This window comes from Leopardus geoffroyi, chromosome C1 (assembly GCF_018350155.1).
Source record: "Leopardus geoffroyi isolate Oge1 chromosome C1, O.geoffroyi_Oge1_pat1.0, whole genome shotgun sequence".
Classification (NCBI taxonomy): domain Eukaryota; kingdom Metazoa; phylum Chordata; class Mammalia; order Carnivora; family Felidae; genus Leopardus; species Leopardus geoffroyi.
The window spans coordinates 194,825,477-194,841,012 of NC_059328.1; positions in this window are offsets into that span (position 1 = coordinate 194,825,477).

The following is a 15,536-nucleotide window of genomic DNA, read 5'->3' on the forward strand; positions in this document are numbered from 1 at the left end:
CTATAGCAGCCATAGTAAACTAATACAAATATATAAAAAGCATTTGATAAATTTCAATACCACTCTATGCCATAATTTAAAAAATTATTCACAAAATTTAACATAAGGGGCCATCTTTAGTGTTGAATACAAAAAATATATATAAGCATCATATTTAATGGTAAAATATTGAAAGCATTCTCTCTGGGATAAGGAATGAGATAAAGGTATACAATATCATAACTCATATTTTCAATATGAGTAATTGATATCATTCAATAATGATACTGGGTGAATAGGAGATTCATGGTTAAAAAAAATTTATATCATACCATCAAACATTAATTTCAGGTGCACCATAGATATTAATGTAAAACCTAATCAAAAAGCTTCTGGAGGGGAGCCTGGCTGACTCAGCTGGGAGAGCGTGTAACTCTTGATCTCAGGGTTGTGAGTTCAAGCCCCACATTGGGTGAAGTGATTGCTTAAAAATAAATTTAAAAAAATTAACATGGAAATTTACATGGAAATTTGCCTCATGACCTTGTGTAGGAGATGGCCAACATGAAGCATATCATTCAGAGTATGTTCTCCGACCACATTGGAAATAAATTAGAAGTTAATTTAAAGTAAGATATTTAGGATATTAAACAACATAATAATTTTTATTTAAATGATATTACAAACACAAAGGAAATTAGAAATATTTTGAACTTAAAGATAATAAAAATACAACATAACATTGTTAGAGTGCAACTAAAGCAATATTCAGGGAGGATTTCAGTTTAACTGCTTATGTTAGACCATAAATGTCCAGTGTCCAACTGAAAATTACTAGATAAGTTAACAATACGATGATAACTAAGAGAAATATCACTCAAAGATAAAAGAAGCAGAAATAACACAGATGGCAGAAATAGGAATGAAAGGATCTTAAAAAGGTACAAATGTTGATGTTCAAGTTTTTAAAGAAAAACAAGAGGGGCGCCTGGGTGGCGCAGTCGGTTGGGCGTCCGACTTCAGCCAGGTCACCATCTCGCTGCCCGTGAATTCGAGCCCCGCATCAGGCTCTGGGCTGATGGCTCAGAGCCTGGAGCCTGTTTCCGATTCTGTGTCTCCCTCTCTCTCTGCCCCTCCCCCGTTCATGCTCTGTCTCTCTCTGTCCCAAAAATAAATAAACGTTGAAAAAAAAAATTAAAAAAAAAAAAAAAAGAGCACAGTGAAGAGAAAAATGGAAGCATCAAAAACAATGGAACGTCTAAATATATTGGGAATGGAAACTCAACTTTCTGAGATGCATTGAGGATTAAATGACATAGAGACAGCATTAATGAATCTAAAGACACAAAAATAGATTATTTCTAGACACAAGCACAAAGAAAAGACAGAGAAAATTAACAATCTCAGTGACATATGAAACAAGATCAAGAACTTAAGTAGCCATGTATTTTAATATTTAATATACCATGTAAACACTAATAAAATACTAAAGAAATACTGGTCAGGGACTTTTGAAATTTAAAGAAAATTATAAACCCAAGGATTTAGGGGGCTCATAAACCACTAAGGAGGATACACATCATACAACACACAAACCAACACACAAACCACTTACTAAGGAACATAATAATTAAATTCTAAAGAAAAATTATAAAAGCAGCTGTAAAACTTTATACATTACATACAGGGGGAAAATGACTGTAGTCTTCTCATCAAAAAATATGCAAGACAGAGGAAAATGGAGATATATCATTAAAGTGATGAAATAAAGAAATTTATCAACTAAAAATTGCATTACTTGTGAAAATGTTTTTAGAAAGAAAGGCAAGGCAATCAACAAAATGGGAGAATATATTTGCAAATGACATATCAGATAAAGGGTTAGTATCAAAAATCTATAAACAATTTACCAAACTCAACTCCCCAAAAAAACAAATAATCCAGTGAAGAAATGGGCAGAAGACATGAATAGACACTTTTCCAAAGAAGATATACAGATGGCTAACAGACATATGAAAAGATGCTCAACATCACTCACCATCAGGGAAATACGAATAAAAACCACAATGAGATACCACTTCTCACCAGTCAGAATGGCTAAAATTAACAACTCAGGCAACAACAGATGTTGGCAAGGATGTGGAGACAGGGAACCCTCTTGCACTATTGCTGGGAATGCAAACTGGTACAGCAACTCTGGAAAAGAGTGTGGAGCTTCCTCAAAAAATTGAAAATAGAATTACCCTATTACCCAGCAATTGCACTACTAGGAACTTATCCAAAGGATACAGGAGTGCTGATTTGGAGGGACACATGCACCCCAATATCTATAGCAGCTCTATCAACAATAACCAACTTATGGAAAGGGCCCAAATGTACATCAACTGATGAATGGATTAAGAAGATGTGTTGTGATACATATTATATATATGTATGTATCTATATATATGTATATATATATATATGTATGTGTCTATATTTATATATGTATCTCTATGTATTTATGAATCTATCTATCTATCTACATATACACAATGGAATACTACTTGGGGATGAAAAAGAATGAAATCTTGCCATTTGCAACAACATGGATGGAACTGGAGGGTATTGTGTTAAGCGAAGTATCAGTCAGAGAAAGACAAATATCCTATGATTTCACTCATGTGTGGAATTTGAGAAACAACAGATGACCATGGGGGAATGGAAGGAAAAATAAAATACAAACAGGGAGGCAAACCATAAGAAACTCTTAAATACAGAGAACAAACTGAGTGTTGATGGGGGTGGGGCTTGGGTGGTAGGGAAAATGGGGGTGATAAGACATAAAGGAAGGCACTTGTTGGGATGAGCACTGGGTGTTGTATGTAAGTGATAAATCACAGGATTCTACTCCTGAAGCCAAGGCTACATTGTATGTTAGCTAACTTGACAATAAAAAAAAAAAAAATTGTTTACAGTGTGAGTACACTGGGGCACTATAAAAACAAACAAACAAATCAATAAAAAGACAGACAAAATTAAAAAAAATTTAAAGACAATAAAATCTGAGAAAATTTGTTACCCACAGACCTAAACTATAAGAATACTACAATTGATAACTACATAGTTTGATGATATTAAAGACAGTACAAATGTATTTTTTATTTGCAATTCTTTTGCTCTCTTTTCTGATTTAAAAGAATTTCGGAAGCAATACTTATAAATCTACATTGATGAGAATACAAGGTATAAAGATATAATTTGTACAGCAGTAGTAAGACAAAAAAGAAGGGAAGACATGATGCTAAATAGAAACACAGTTTTTAGGGGTGCCTGGGTGGCTCACTCAGTTGGGTGTCTGACTTTGGCTAAGGTCATGATCTCACAGTCTGTGAGTTCAAGCCCCACATTGGGCTCTGTGCTGACAGCTCGGAGCCTGGAGCCTGCTTCAGATTCTGTGTGTCCCTCTCTCTCTGCCCCTCCTCTGCTCATGCTCTGTCTCTCTCTCTCAAAAATAAATAAACATTTAAAAAATTAAAAAAAAAAGAAACACAGTTTTTTATACCGTTGAAATTAAATTGGGGTTAATCTGAACTATATACCTATAAACTATGATGCTGATTACAATCCCAAAAGTATCCACTAGAAAATAACAGAAAAATATAGTAAAAGAAATAATGATGAAAATGATACAATATAAAATACTTATCAAAGTCAGTAATGGGACAATAGAAGAACAAAAAAAGACTTAAGATATATACAAACCAATGACATATAAATCCTACCTTACCATAAATATATTAAATGTAAATGGATTGGAAAATGCAGATATTGACAAAATGCACTTTAAAAACTGTTCCAAATATATACTATCCATAAGAGAGACACACAAAACAAGTCGTTAAATATAAATATATAAATAAAATCTTCAACAAATTAACCATTCAAATACAATAACATTTATTTTTATTTTTTTAATGTTTGTTTTTGAAAGGGAGAGAGAGAGAGAGAGAGGTAGAGAGAGAAGGAGGGGCAGAGGGAGAGGGAGACACAGACTCTGAAGCAGGCTCCAGGCTCTGAGCTGTCAGCACAAAGCCTGATGCAGGTCTTGAACACACAAACTGTGAGATTATGACCTGAGACGAATTTGGACGCTTAACCAACTGCATCACCCAGGCATCCCCAAATCCAATAACATTTAAAAAGGATTGTACAATATGATCAAGTGTGATTAATCTCAAGAATGCAAGATAAGTTCAACATGTAATCTATATGATAAATTATTTTAATAAAATAAAAGACAAAACCCAAATAATCATCCCAAAGGATACAGAAAAAGCATTTGACAAAATTCAACGTCCTTTTTGATAAAAGCACTCAACAAACTAATAGACGGGAATTTCCTCAACCTGATAAAGAATATTGATGAAAATCCCACAGGTAACATCATACTTCCTAAAAAAAGACTGAAATAGTTTCTTCTAAAACCAAGAACAAGAAGAAAATGTATGTTCTTACTGCTTCTATTCAGCATGGTACTGAAGATTGTAGCCAGGGAAATTAGGCAAATAATAATAATAATAATGATAATAATAATAATAATAATAATAATAATAAAAACATCCAGATTAAAAAGGAAGAAGTAAATCTGTATCTATATGCACATGACACTTTTTTTGAAACAGAAAAACCTAAGGAGTCAAAAAAAAATGAAAATTATTAGAATTAATAAATGAGTTCAGCAAATTTGCAGAAAACACACTCAGTTATATTCCCTTAACTATCAACAAACAACCCCCAACATATATAACATCAAAAAGTATTAAATACTTAGAAATAAATTTAACGAAAGAAGTGCAAGATTTGTACATTAAAAATAACATTGAAAGAAATTAATAAAAACCTAAATAAATGGAGGCACATCCTGTGTTCATGGATTAGAAGACTTAATATTGTTATAATAGTGATACTCCCAAACTTATCTATAGATTCAATGCAAGTCCTATCATTGTGGCTCATCTTTCCCAATTTCAAAAGTTACTACAAAGCTACAGTAATCAGGACAATATAGCATTGGCATAAAGATGGATATACAGATCAGTAGAATAGAAATGAGATTCCAGAAATAAATATTCACATTTTTTGTGAATTAATTTTGGAAGAATATGCCAAGACAATTCAATGGGGAAAGAATGGTTTTCAGGAAATCGTACTGGGACAACTGGTGGTCAATATGCAAAAGAATAAAGTTGAGCTTGTATCTCATACCACATAAAAAATCAACCCAAAATGAATTTACAAAACTGCATGTAGATCCTGAAAGTATAAAACTCTTAGAAAAAACATAAAAATTTCCATGACTTTAGACTAGGCAATGGATTCTTACATATGACCCAAAAAATATAGTAAACCGCCCCCCCAAATGGATATATCAGACATCACTGGAATTAAAAACTGTTTCAGTGGACATGTCAAGAACATGAAAGGATAACCCACAGAATCAGGTAAAATATTTACAAATCATATACCAGATAAAGGATTAATATCCAAAATATGCAAATAACACTTTCAACTCAACAATAAAAGACATAACTCAATTTTCAAAATGGGTAAAGAATTTGAACAGATGATTTTCCAAGTAACATATATAAATGGCTAAGAAGCATACGAAACAATGCTCAATACCATTAGTCACTAGGGATGTGCAAATCAAGACCACAATGAGATACTACTCTACACCCACTAGAATGGCTAAAATTAAAAAAAAAAAAAAAGGCAAGCAATTCCAAATTTTAGTAATGATGCGGAAAGACTGAAACTTTCATACACTGCTGGTAAGAATGTAAAATGGTGCAACCACTTTAAAAAAACAGTTTAGCAGTTAGTCAAATTATTAAAAATGTAGTTAAATACAACTATAAATATATACACATTTATAGGATGTATAGGATATATATGTGTGTGTATGTATATACACACACATACACATTATATATACATATATATAAATATATATGTGTATATATATATATATATATATATATATACACACACACACATATATATATACATATATATACATTTCTGCTTCATTCCTAGGCATATACACAAAAGAACTGAAAACATATATCCATATAAGAAGTTATACACAAATGTGCATAGTAGCATAATTCACAGCATCCAAGAAGTGGAAACAACCCAATGTGCATCAACTGTGTTTATCAGTGGTTGAACAAAATGTGGCATATCCTACAATGGAATATTATTAAACCATTAAAAGGAGTGAAGAACTAATACATGTTACTACATGGATTAAGCTAAGTGAAAGAATTCAGGCACAAAAGACTACATAGTATATGGTTCCATTTATACTAAATGTCCAAAATAGGGAAATCCATAGGGACATAAAGTAAATTAATACTTCTTAGGGGCTGGGAAAGGTGGGAGCAGGCAGTACACTGCTATAAGTATGGAGGTTTCTTTTTATGGTGATGAAAACATTCTGAAATTAGTGGAGATGGCTGCACAACTTTGTGAATATGCTAAAACCCACAGAATTGCACTTTTTAGAAGGGTGAATTTTCATTAATATTTGAATTAAATCTCAATTTTAAAAGTAGAGCAAGATATACTCTATAAATCTTACTCAAAAGAAGTCTGGAGTGATTACATTAATTCAGACAAAGTGGACTTTGCAAAAACAGTATTACCGGGAAAGGAGGAACATTAATCATAATACATGGAATAATTCATCAAGAAAACATCTAATAATCTTTATATGTGCATGTATACTCTTTCAGAGCTTCAAAAACCATGATGGAAAAATCTAACAGAACTCAAAGGAGAAATAGACAAATCTACAATCACAGTTGGATATTTCAATACTCTTGTCTTCATCTCGAGATCAAATAAAAAGAAAATCTACAGGGATATTGATATAAACAACCATATGGGGCAAATTGGCATAATAGACACTTAATAAACACTTCACTTAGCAAAAGCACAAGGCATATTTTTCTCCTAACAGATTTATTGATATATAATTTACATACTATAAAATTCCCTCACTGTAAGCATACAGTGTGATGAATGTTAGTAGGTTTACACAGTTGTGCACCTATAACAACAGTTTTGAAACACTAAAAACACCACAAAAAAATTCCCTCATGCTGGTTTGTAGTTAATCGTTGTTCCCATTCCTCACCTCAGGCAACCAGCGATCTACTTTCTGTTTCTATTGTTTTACCTTCTCTAAAATTTCACATGGATGAAACAACTCAGTAAGTCAATTGTTGTGTCTGGCTTCTTTAACTTAGAAAAATGTCTTTGAGGTTTATCTTGCTTGTTGCATACATCACTATTTTGTCCCATTACTGTGTAGTAGTATTCTAATGTAGAACCATATTATCTGCTCAATAGTTCATGGACATATGGGTGACTTCCAGTTTTCAGTTATTATGAATTACGCTGCTACGAACATGAAGACAAACATCTTTGTATGGACATATGTTTCATTTTCCTTTGGCAGAGAACCAAGAGTAGAATACCTAGTCATATGTAAGTGCACGTTTAAATGTTTAAGAAACCAACAAACTGTTTTCTAAAGTGAATGTATGGCTTTATGCTATTACCATCAATGTATAGAATTCCAATTTCTTCATATCCACACTACACGTGGTAATGTTGGTCTTTGATTATATTCTTCCTAGCATATATGTAATGGTATCTCATGTTCAGATTTCTGTTTTCCTAATGGTTACTTGCTATTAAGCATCTTATGTTCTTGGTAGTCATTACTATATATTCTGTGGTAAAGCATCTATTCAAATATTTAGTCTTTGGATGGAGGGCTGTTTATCTTCATATTATTGAGTTCTGAGAACTCTATAATTTCTACATACAAAGCCTTTACAGAATACATGACTCTTGGTTCACTTGGGAAGCTTGGGAGCTTCCGCGTGAAATCTGAAACTGTTCACAGAGGACAAGAGACCATAGAAAGAAGTAGGCCACCTCATATTGGTAGGTGGCAGGATTAACATGCAAAGAAACTGACATTCAAGGCTTGTCTTGGGTGGCCACAAGATGAAAAGATCTCTGTGCTTGCCTGCCAGGAAAAAAAGTTTATAAGAGGCCTCACCTCGGTTCAGATGGTCTCAGCAACACATTGCTCTCTCACAGCTGCATCCTTGAAAACTTCTCCCACTGTGGGAATAGTGGGCAGAAAGTACATTCCAAGGACAGAGGAGGGGGTGAGGAACCTCTAATTGCTCAGAGCCAGCTCACAGGTCAACTGGCGGTCACGACCTCTCAATGACCTCTTCTAACACTTCACCTCTCCAGTGACCAGCTCTTAACGATTTTAAATGCCCCCGTGTCTGCAGCATTCCCTGAGTGGTTAGCAAGGGGTTTCACTAACCATGGAGGTGACTCATTTGGCAGCTATCTGACTGCATTGGAAGTAGAAGCCACAGTGATGGTATAGGAACACGCAGGAAAACACACACACACACACACACACACACACACAGATTAAGATAATGATCTTTAAATTAAGTAACAATGTTTTTCTGCTGAAAGCCCTATGACCCAAACCACTAATTTATTAAGTGCCCTAGGCTGGGAGGCAGATCACCCAGGGTGTTCACTTGTGTCCTCACCTCAAGTAATTTAATCAAGATGATACATTAGCAGACTTACCATGTATGTGTACCTACTCGTGTAAGTATGAACATACAACATTCTTTTTGGATAATGGCACACGTGCCTTTTGCAAAGCAGTAATAATGTCCAAGACCATACTATTTCGGAGGACAGCTTTTCTTATGAGAGTCATTTTGGTGTGCAGAAAGACAAGATTTGGGGCGCCTGGGTGGCTCAGTTGGTTAAGTGTCCGACTTTGGCTCAGGTCATGATCTTGCAGTTCATGAGTTCGAGTTCCGCGTCGGGCTCTGTGGTGACAGCATGGAGCCTGGAGCCTGTTTCAGATTCTGTCTCCCTCTCTGCCCCTTTCCCGTTTGTGCTCTCTCTCTCTCTCTCTCAAAAATAAATAAACATTAAAAAAATTTTAAAAAAGAAAAGAAAAGAAAGACAAGATTTGCAGGCTGTCATTTAAGATTATTGACTGAACTCAGTAGGGGCTTTTTCTATGTGTGCCTTAACATCTTCCAGGCCAGAAGAGGGGAAAAAAGTGGCCAAATGATCATACCAATAGAAAATAGAATCTGTCCATCTGGCCCTGAAAAGAAGAAGATTGGCAAGTTATATTGCCATGGGGCAGATTCTCCCCTATGTCCAGGGGAAACCCAGGGTACAGCAGCCCAACCACATAGGTGGAAAGTTGCAAAGATTCATATCTCGCAACCATTGGGATTCATTCGGGGCTACCCAATACACACCTGGGTGATGTGACTAGTTAGTGTCAAACCAATGGCTATCCTTAAGATGACAGAACGGCTACACAGTTCCAGTAAAATGCATCCCATGTTCTTGGTATAATTGAGTTGGTTTTGTTTGGCATTTTTCTCTTCCCAACTTGCAATAAGGGTGCCTTTGTGCTCAAATCTGCAGAACCTGAGGTGAGCCACAGGAACGCATCCCAAATCTGAGCATAGCCACTCATGGCCTCAATGGTGATATTTTTAGGACCCTTCCAGTCAGCGGTTTGATGGGCTGCCTGTGTAGTTTGATAGCAAAGGAATCCCCATGCCCAGGGTTGATACTGTGTGCCATAGGCCAAGTTTCTGGGTCAGTATTGGTAATACCAGGTGAATTAAGAATAAGAGTCCTAGCTTGTTCTTCCTTAATGTACTGCTTTAGTGCCTTCCAATTCCCTCCCTGGAGTGGTGATACCCACCACTGCAATCATGACAAGCTAGAGGGGGGCAGTTGTCCACATATCCAATAGCTGGATTGATTTTCTAGCCAGACACATGTTTGGGCCTATTGTAGGTAGGTATTTCCAGCAGATGCCTGTCCTATGACTGGATACCATAGGAATAGCAGAAGTCTAAGGTTGAAAAATGGATATTTAGTAGGAACTTCTATGGGAAGGTCTTCCCCTCCTATAAGAATTACACTTGTGGCCTGATCCTTAGATGTTAATGCGGTACAGCTTTAGGAATTTGACCTGGCTGTGTATACCCTACCTGTTAACCAGGGGAAGCAACACTGTTCAGAGTGAGGAGATGTACTGGGGAAGGCATGGGCCAGACCAGTACTTCACCTTCTCCCCTTTCAATGGTGAATTTTCCATTCCAGGTATGGTGTGTTTCAATAGGTCCAACCTGAAGCAGGACAATGGGATCTCAGTGGAGATTGAGTAGTTCCTCCTCACCCAGTGATGCCAAGTAACTCCCCATCCAGGTGAGATGTCCCGTTGTAAATTCCAGTCGATGATGCCCTTCCCAGCTGTAATGAACCTTGGTGTTCTCAACAGCCTCACCCCAGAGAGAATCAGAACGTTGGCTATTTCCCCAAACTTCTATACCTTTTACAGTATTGGGGATCTTGGCAGGCATCCCCAGTCTGGCATACAGAGCAACAGGCCCTACTGGCTGATCATTCAAGTGTATTAAAGCCTGAGAAAGTACTACTTGCCCAAGGTGGGTTTTACCTGTTAGTAATTCAGTGTGCTGCTTTAACATTCCATTCTTCCTTTTGACCAACTCTGCTGCTTGCATGTTGTAGGGGAGAGGGAACCTCCATTCAATGTCAGGTTCTTTTGCCCAATCTTGTACATCATAGCCTTTGAAATGTGACCCCTGGTCATTGTCTCCTGAATGAGAGTGTCTGTACATGGTACTTAGCATCCTCTCATCCCCTAATGGTGGCAAGCCTGGTTTGTGCAGCAAAAGGGGAAAGGTTAGGCCCTACCCAGTGTTTCCACACAAACGGAGGCATACTTAGAATTGTCACTCAGAGGAAGGGGGCAGAATAAGTAACTTGCCAATTCTTCACGGGTTGGGAATTCCTGTGGATGTTCCAGATTCCTTTGACGGTTGCCTTGGGTGTCGTCTAGGACACACAGAACATGCTGTTACCATATTAACCAAGTCACTGTATTTTAATCCTTCCTCCTTGACAATGCATCACACATCCTAGGCACTATGGTAGTTGCTCTTTTTAACACTGAATCTGCTGCATCTTCTCAAAATTCAGTTGCTAGATCTCATACCCGAGCTATGGCATCAGCTTCCAAGGGGTGTCAGCCCCTTATGCACTGGGACATGGAAGACAGTGAGGATTGCCTCAGACTCTTGCAGGGGAATGCAAATGTCTTTCCACATATCCTGACCCCAAAAGGGCTTATTCTTGATCATCCACCCCTTAGATTCCCATTGGTCAAGCCATAGGGTTAAACCCTTTGGAACAGTCCAACTGTCAGTGCAAAGGGTTAATGGCCAGGGCTCATGAGTGAATACCAACTAAACCACTCTGAGTTCAGCCCAGTGGCTGCTGTGGTTTGTTCCTGTTTCTACCCAGCTGGTGTCAGTATTGGGCTGCAGTCTATGTGGATGAGTTGTCCAGACTAGACTCCTCTCTTTACCATGCTTCGGGGAGAATTTCCTCTGCTCCCTTTCTATAGGCCAAAGGGACCGCCATGGGAATGTGGAAGAGGCATATAGAAATTCTACACACTCTACAGGGCCAAATAGCACTGCATTCCTAGAGACAGTGGGCTGGTGGATAGGGTGCTCCTCTGCTGTAAATAGACAGGCCTTCATCAAAGTGGGAGTTTGAGCCACAGCAAAAGTGAGCCCATGGAACACATTCCTAAGCCACCCCGTGATAAGAAGGAACGTTTGCACATCTCGTTCCTTCATGAGAGGCTCTACCTGCAGGAGTACTGTGTACACTGCTGGGAGCTATTGTTCCATGGAGGCATCTCAGGTTTCTGCCCCCTTCCTCAGCTGGGACCAAAATCCTAGGGGTGTTCTCTTCTTCTGCTGTCTCTGCCATAGTTCCCAACCTATACCTTCCAGAGTTATGGACACATCTAACTCAGATGGAATCCCAGAGCTTCAATAGGCTTCACTAACATTTTTGCTTTCTCAAAGGCAGGTTGTTATACTGATTCCCAGTCTCACATGTGCCCTTTCTTTGTCAAGTTATGTAAGATGTGGAGGCATTCTGCCAGGTCCTTCAAACTAATAAAAGTCCTTCAAAATCCCTAAATCCCTACAAACTCTTGTACCCCTCTCATGTCCTTAGGGGTCAGATATGAATCTGGGGTCACCTTATGAATCGTGGTGTCTGGGACAACCCGTGTCTCCACCCAACCGAAGACTCCCAAAAACTTTATGGCAGGGCCTGGGTCTTAAAATTCTGTGGGTTCACAGTCCATCCTCTTGCTCACAGATGTTCCAGAAAAGTCTGCAGAGTGTCTTGCAGCAGAGGCAAGTCTTTATTATACCACCAATGTAATGGACCCATTTTACTGTGGGGAAGGAGAACAGAGACAAATCTTTGGCTAGCAACCCATGACATACTGTGGGGCTGTGCAGGTAGCCTTGCGGAAGGACTTGAAAGATCTACTGTTGCCCCTCCCTCATGAAGGCAAAACTCATCCTCTGACTTAGCAGCCAAGGTTATGCTGGAAAAAAAATTTGCAAGGTCCAGTACAGCATGGTACTCTCCTAGGACCATGGCCAAGTTATCTAAGATGATGGCAATACAGGGAACAGCCTCATGGCTTGCGGGGGGCGGGGGGTACTACCTTATTTAATTCTTGGTAGTCCATGGTCATCTACCATGAGCCATGTGGCTTTTTTATTGGTCACACAAGACTATTAAAAGCATTATGGACAGGACATACAATACCCACTTGGTGCAGTTCTTAGATAGTTTCTCCTCTTTCCTTATGCCCTCCACCCCAGGCAATTTACATTGTTTGACAGTTACTGCTCTTCATGGAGGTGGTAGATTTACTAGTTCCCAGTTGGTGTTTTCCCTCAGAAAAAAAATCTCAGAGTTTATGGTTCGATTACTCTAACCAGGAGACAGGGGTCACTAATAGAGGGGACTGCAAATTAAATCAGCAATGAGGTACAATCATACAGCTATTAGAAAGTCTAAAATCTGAAACACTGACAACACCAAATGCTGTTGAGGATGTGGAGCAACAGGAATTTTTATCCATTATTGGTGGAAAAGTACAACCACTTCAGTAGATAATTTGGCAATCTCTACAAAGCTAAACAGTCTGCTACACAATCCAGCAATTGTGCTCCTAGGTATTTACTTAAATGAGTTGAAAACATATGTCAGCACAAAAACGTGATCTTGAATGTTTATAACAGCTTCATTCATAATTGTCAAAAATTAGAAGCAATCAAGATGCCTTCAATAGGTGAATAGATAAACTGGTACATTCATACAATGAAACGCTATTCCACGATAAAAAGAAATGAGCTATCAAGCCATGGGCATGAGGAAATCTTAAATGCTTACTGCTAAATCAAAGAAGCCAGTCTGAAAGGGCTGTGCATTATTAGATTCCAACTATATGACATCTGAGTAGGGAGCAGAAGGGGGGAGGGATAAGTAGAGCACAGGGGAATTTTAGGGCAGTGAACTATTTTCCATCACACTGTAGATGGTGGATATTATATGTTTGGCAAAATCTGTAAAACTATGACACCAAGAGTGAGCCATAATGTAAACTATAGACTTTATTAATAATAATGTCTCCATATTGGTTCATCAATTATAAAAAAACGTACCATATCTGTGCAGGAAGTTACTAATAGGAGAAAGTCTGGGCAGAGGGAAAGGAAGTATATTAGGAACTCTCTATACTTTCTGTTCAATTTTTCTGTAAATGTAAAACCACTCAGAAATAAAGCTTGTTAATAATATTTTTCTATAAAACTTCCAGAAGATCTAAAGAAATAGAGGCTTATACCATGTTCATGGATTGAAAGACTCAATATTGATAAGATGGCAATTCTGCAAAAATTGACCTGTAAATTGAATACAATTTTAACTGAAAAAACAGCACTATTTTTTTTAAGGGTGAGATGCTTTATTTTTTTTTCAATATATGAAATTTATTGTCAAATTGGTTTCCATACAACACCCAGTGCTCATCCCAAAAGGTGCCCTCCTCAATACCCATCACCCACCCTCCCCTCCCTCCCACCCCCCATCAACCCTCAGTTTGTTCTCAGTTTTTAAGAGTCTCTTATGCTTTGGCTCTCTCCCACTCTAACCTCTTTTTTTTTTCCTTCCCCTCCCCCCTGAGTTTCTGTTAAGTTTCTCAGGATCCACATAAGAGTGAAAACATATGGTATCTGTCTTTCTCTGTATGGCTTATTTCACTTAGCATCACACTCTCCAGTTCCATCCACGTTGCTACAAAGGGCCATATTTCGTTCTTTCTCATTGCCAAGTAGTACTCCATTGTGTATATAAACTACAATTTCTTTATCCATTCATCAGTTGATGGACATTTAGGCTCTTTCCATAATTTGGCTATTGTTGAGAGTGCTGCTATAAACATTGGGGTACAAGTGCCCCTATGCATCAGTACTCCTGTATCCCTTGGGTCAATTCCTAGTAGTGCTATTGCTGGGTCATAGGGTAGGTCTATTTTTAGTTTTTTGAGGAACCTCCACACTGTTTTCCAGAGTGGCTGTACCAATTTGCATTCCCACCAACAGTGCAAGAGGGTTCCCGTTTCTCCACATCCTCTCCAGCATCTATAGTCTCCTGATTTGTTCATTTTGGCCACTCTGACTGGCGTGAGGTGATATCTGAGTGTGGTTTTGATTTGTATTTCCCTGATGAGGAGCGACGTTGAGCATCTTTTCATATGCCTGTTGGCCATCCGGATGCCTTCTTTAGAGACGTGTCTATTCATGTTTTCTGCCCATTTCTTCACTGGGTTATTTGTTTTTCAGGTGTGGAGTTTGGTGAGCTCTTTATAGATTTTGGATACTAGCCCTTTGTCCGATATGTCATTTGCAAATATCTTTTCCCATTCTGTTGGTTGCCTTTTAGTTTTGTTGGTTGTTTCCTTTGCTGTGCAGAAGCTTTTTGTCTTCATAAGGTCCCAGTAATTCATTTTTGCTTTTAATTCCCTTGCCTTTGGGGATGTGTCGAGTAAGAGATTGCTACGGCTGAGGTCAGAGAGGTCTTTTCCTGCTTTCTCCTCTAGGGTTTTGATGGTTTCCTGTCTCACATTCAGGTCCTTTATCCATTTTGAGTTTATTTTTGTGAATGGTGTGAGAAAGTGGTCTAGTTTCAACCTTCTGCATGTTGCTGTCCAGTTCTCCCAGCACCATTTGTTAAAGAGGCTGTCTTTTTTCCATTGGATGTTCTTTCCTGCTTTGTCAAAGATGAGTTAGCCATACATTTGTGGGTCTAGTTCTGGGGTTTCTATTCTATTCCATTGGTCTCTGTGTCTGTTTTTGTGCCAATACCATGCTGTCTTGCTGATTACAGCTTTGTAGTAGAGGCTAAAGTCTGGGATTGTGATGCCTCCTGCTTTGGTCTTCTTCAAAATTACTTTGGCTATTCGGGGCCTTTTGTAGTTCCACATGAATTTTAGGATTGCTTGTTCTGATTTCGAGAAG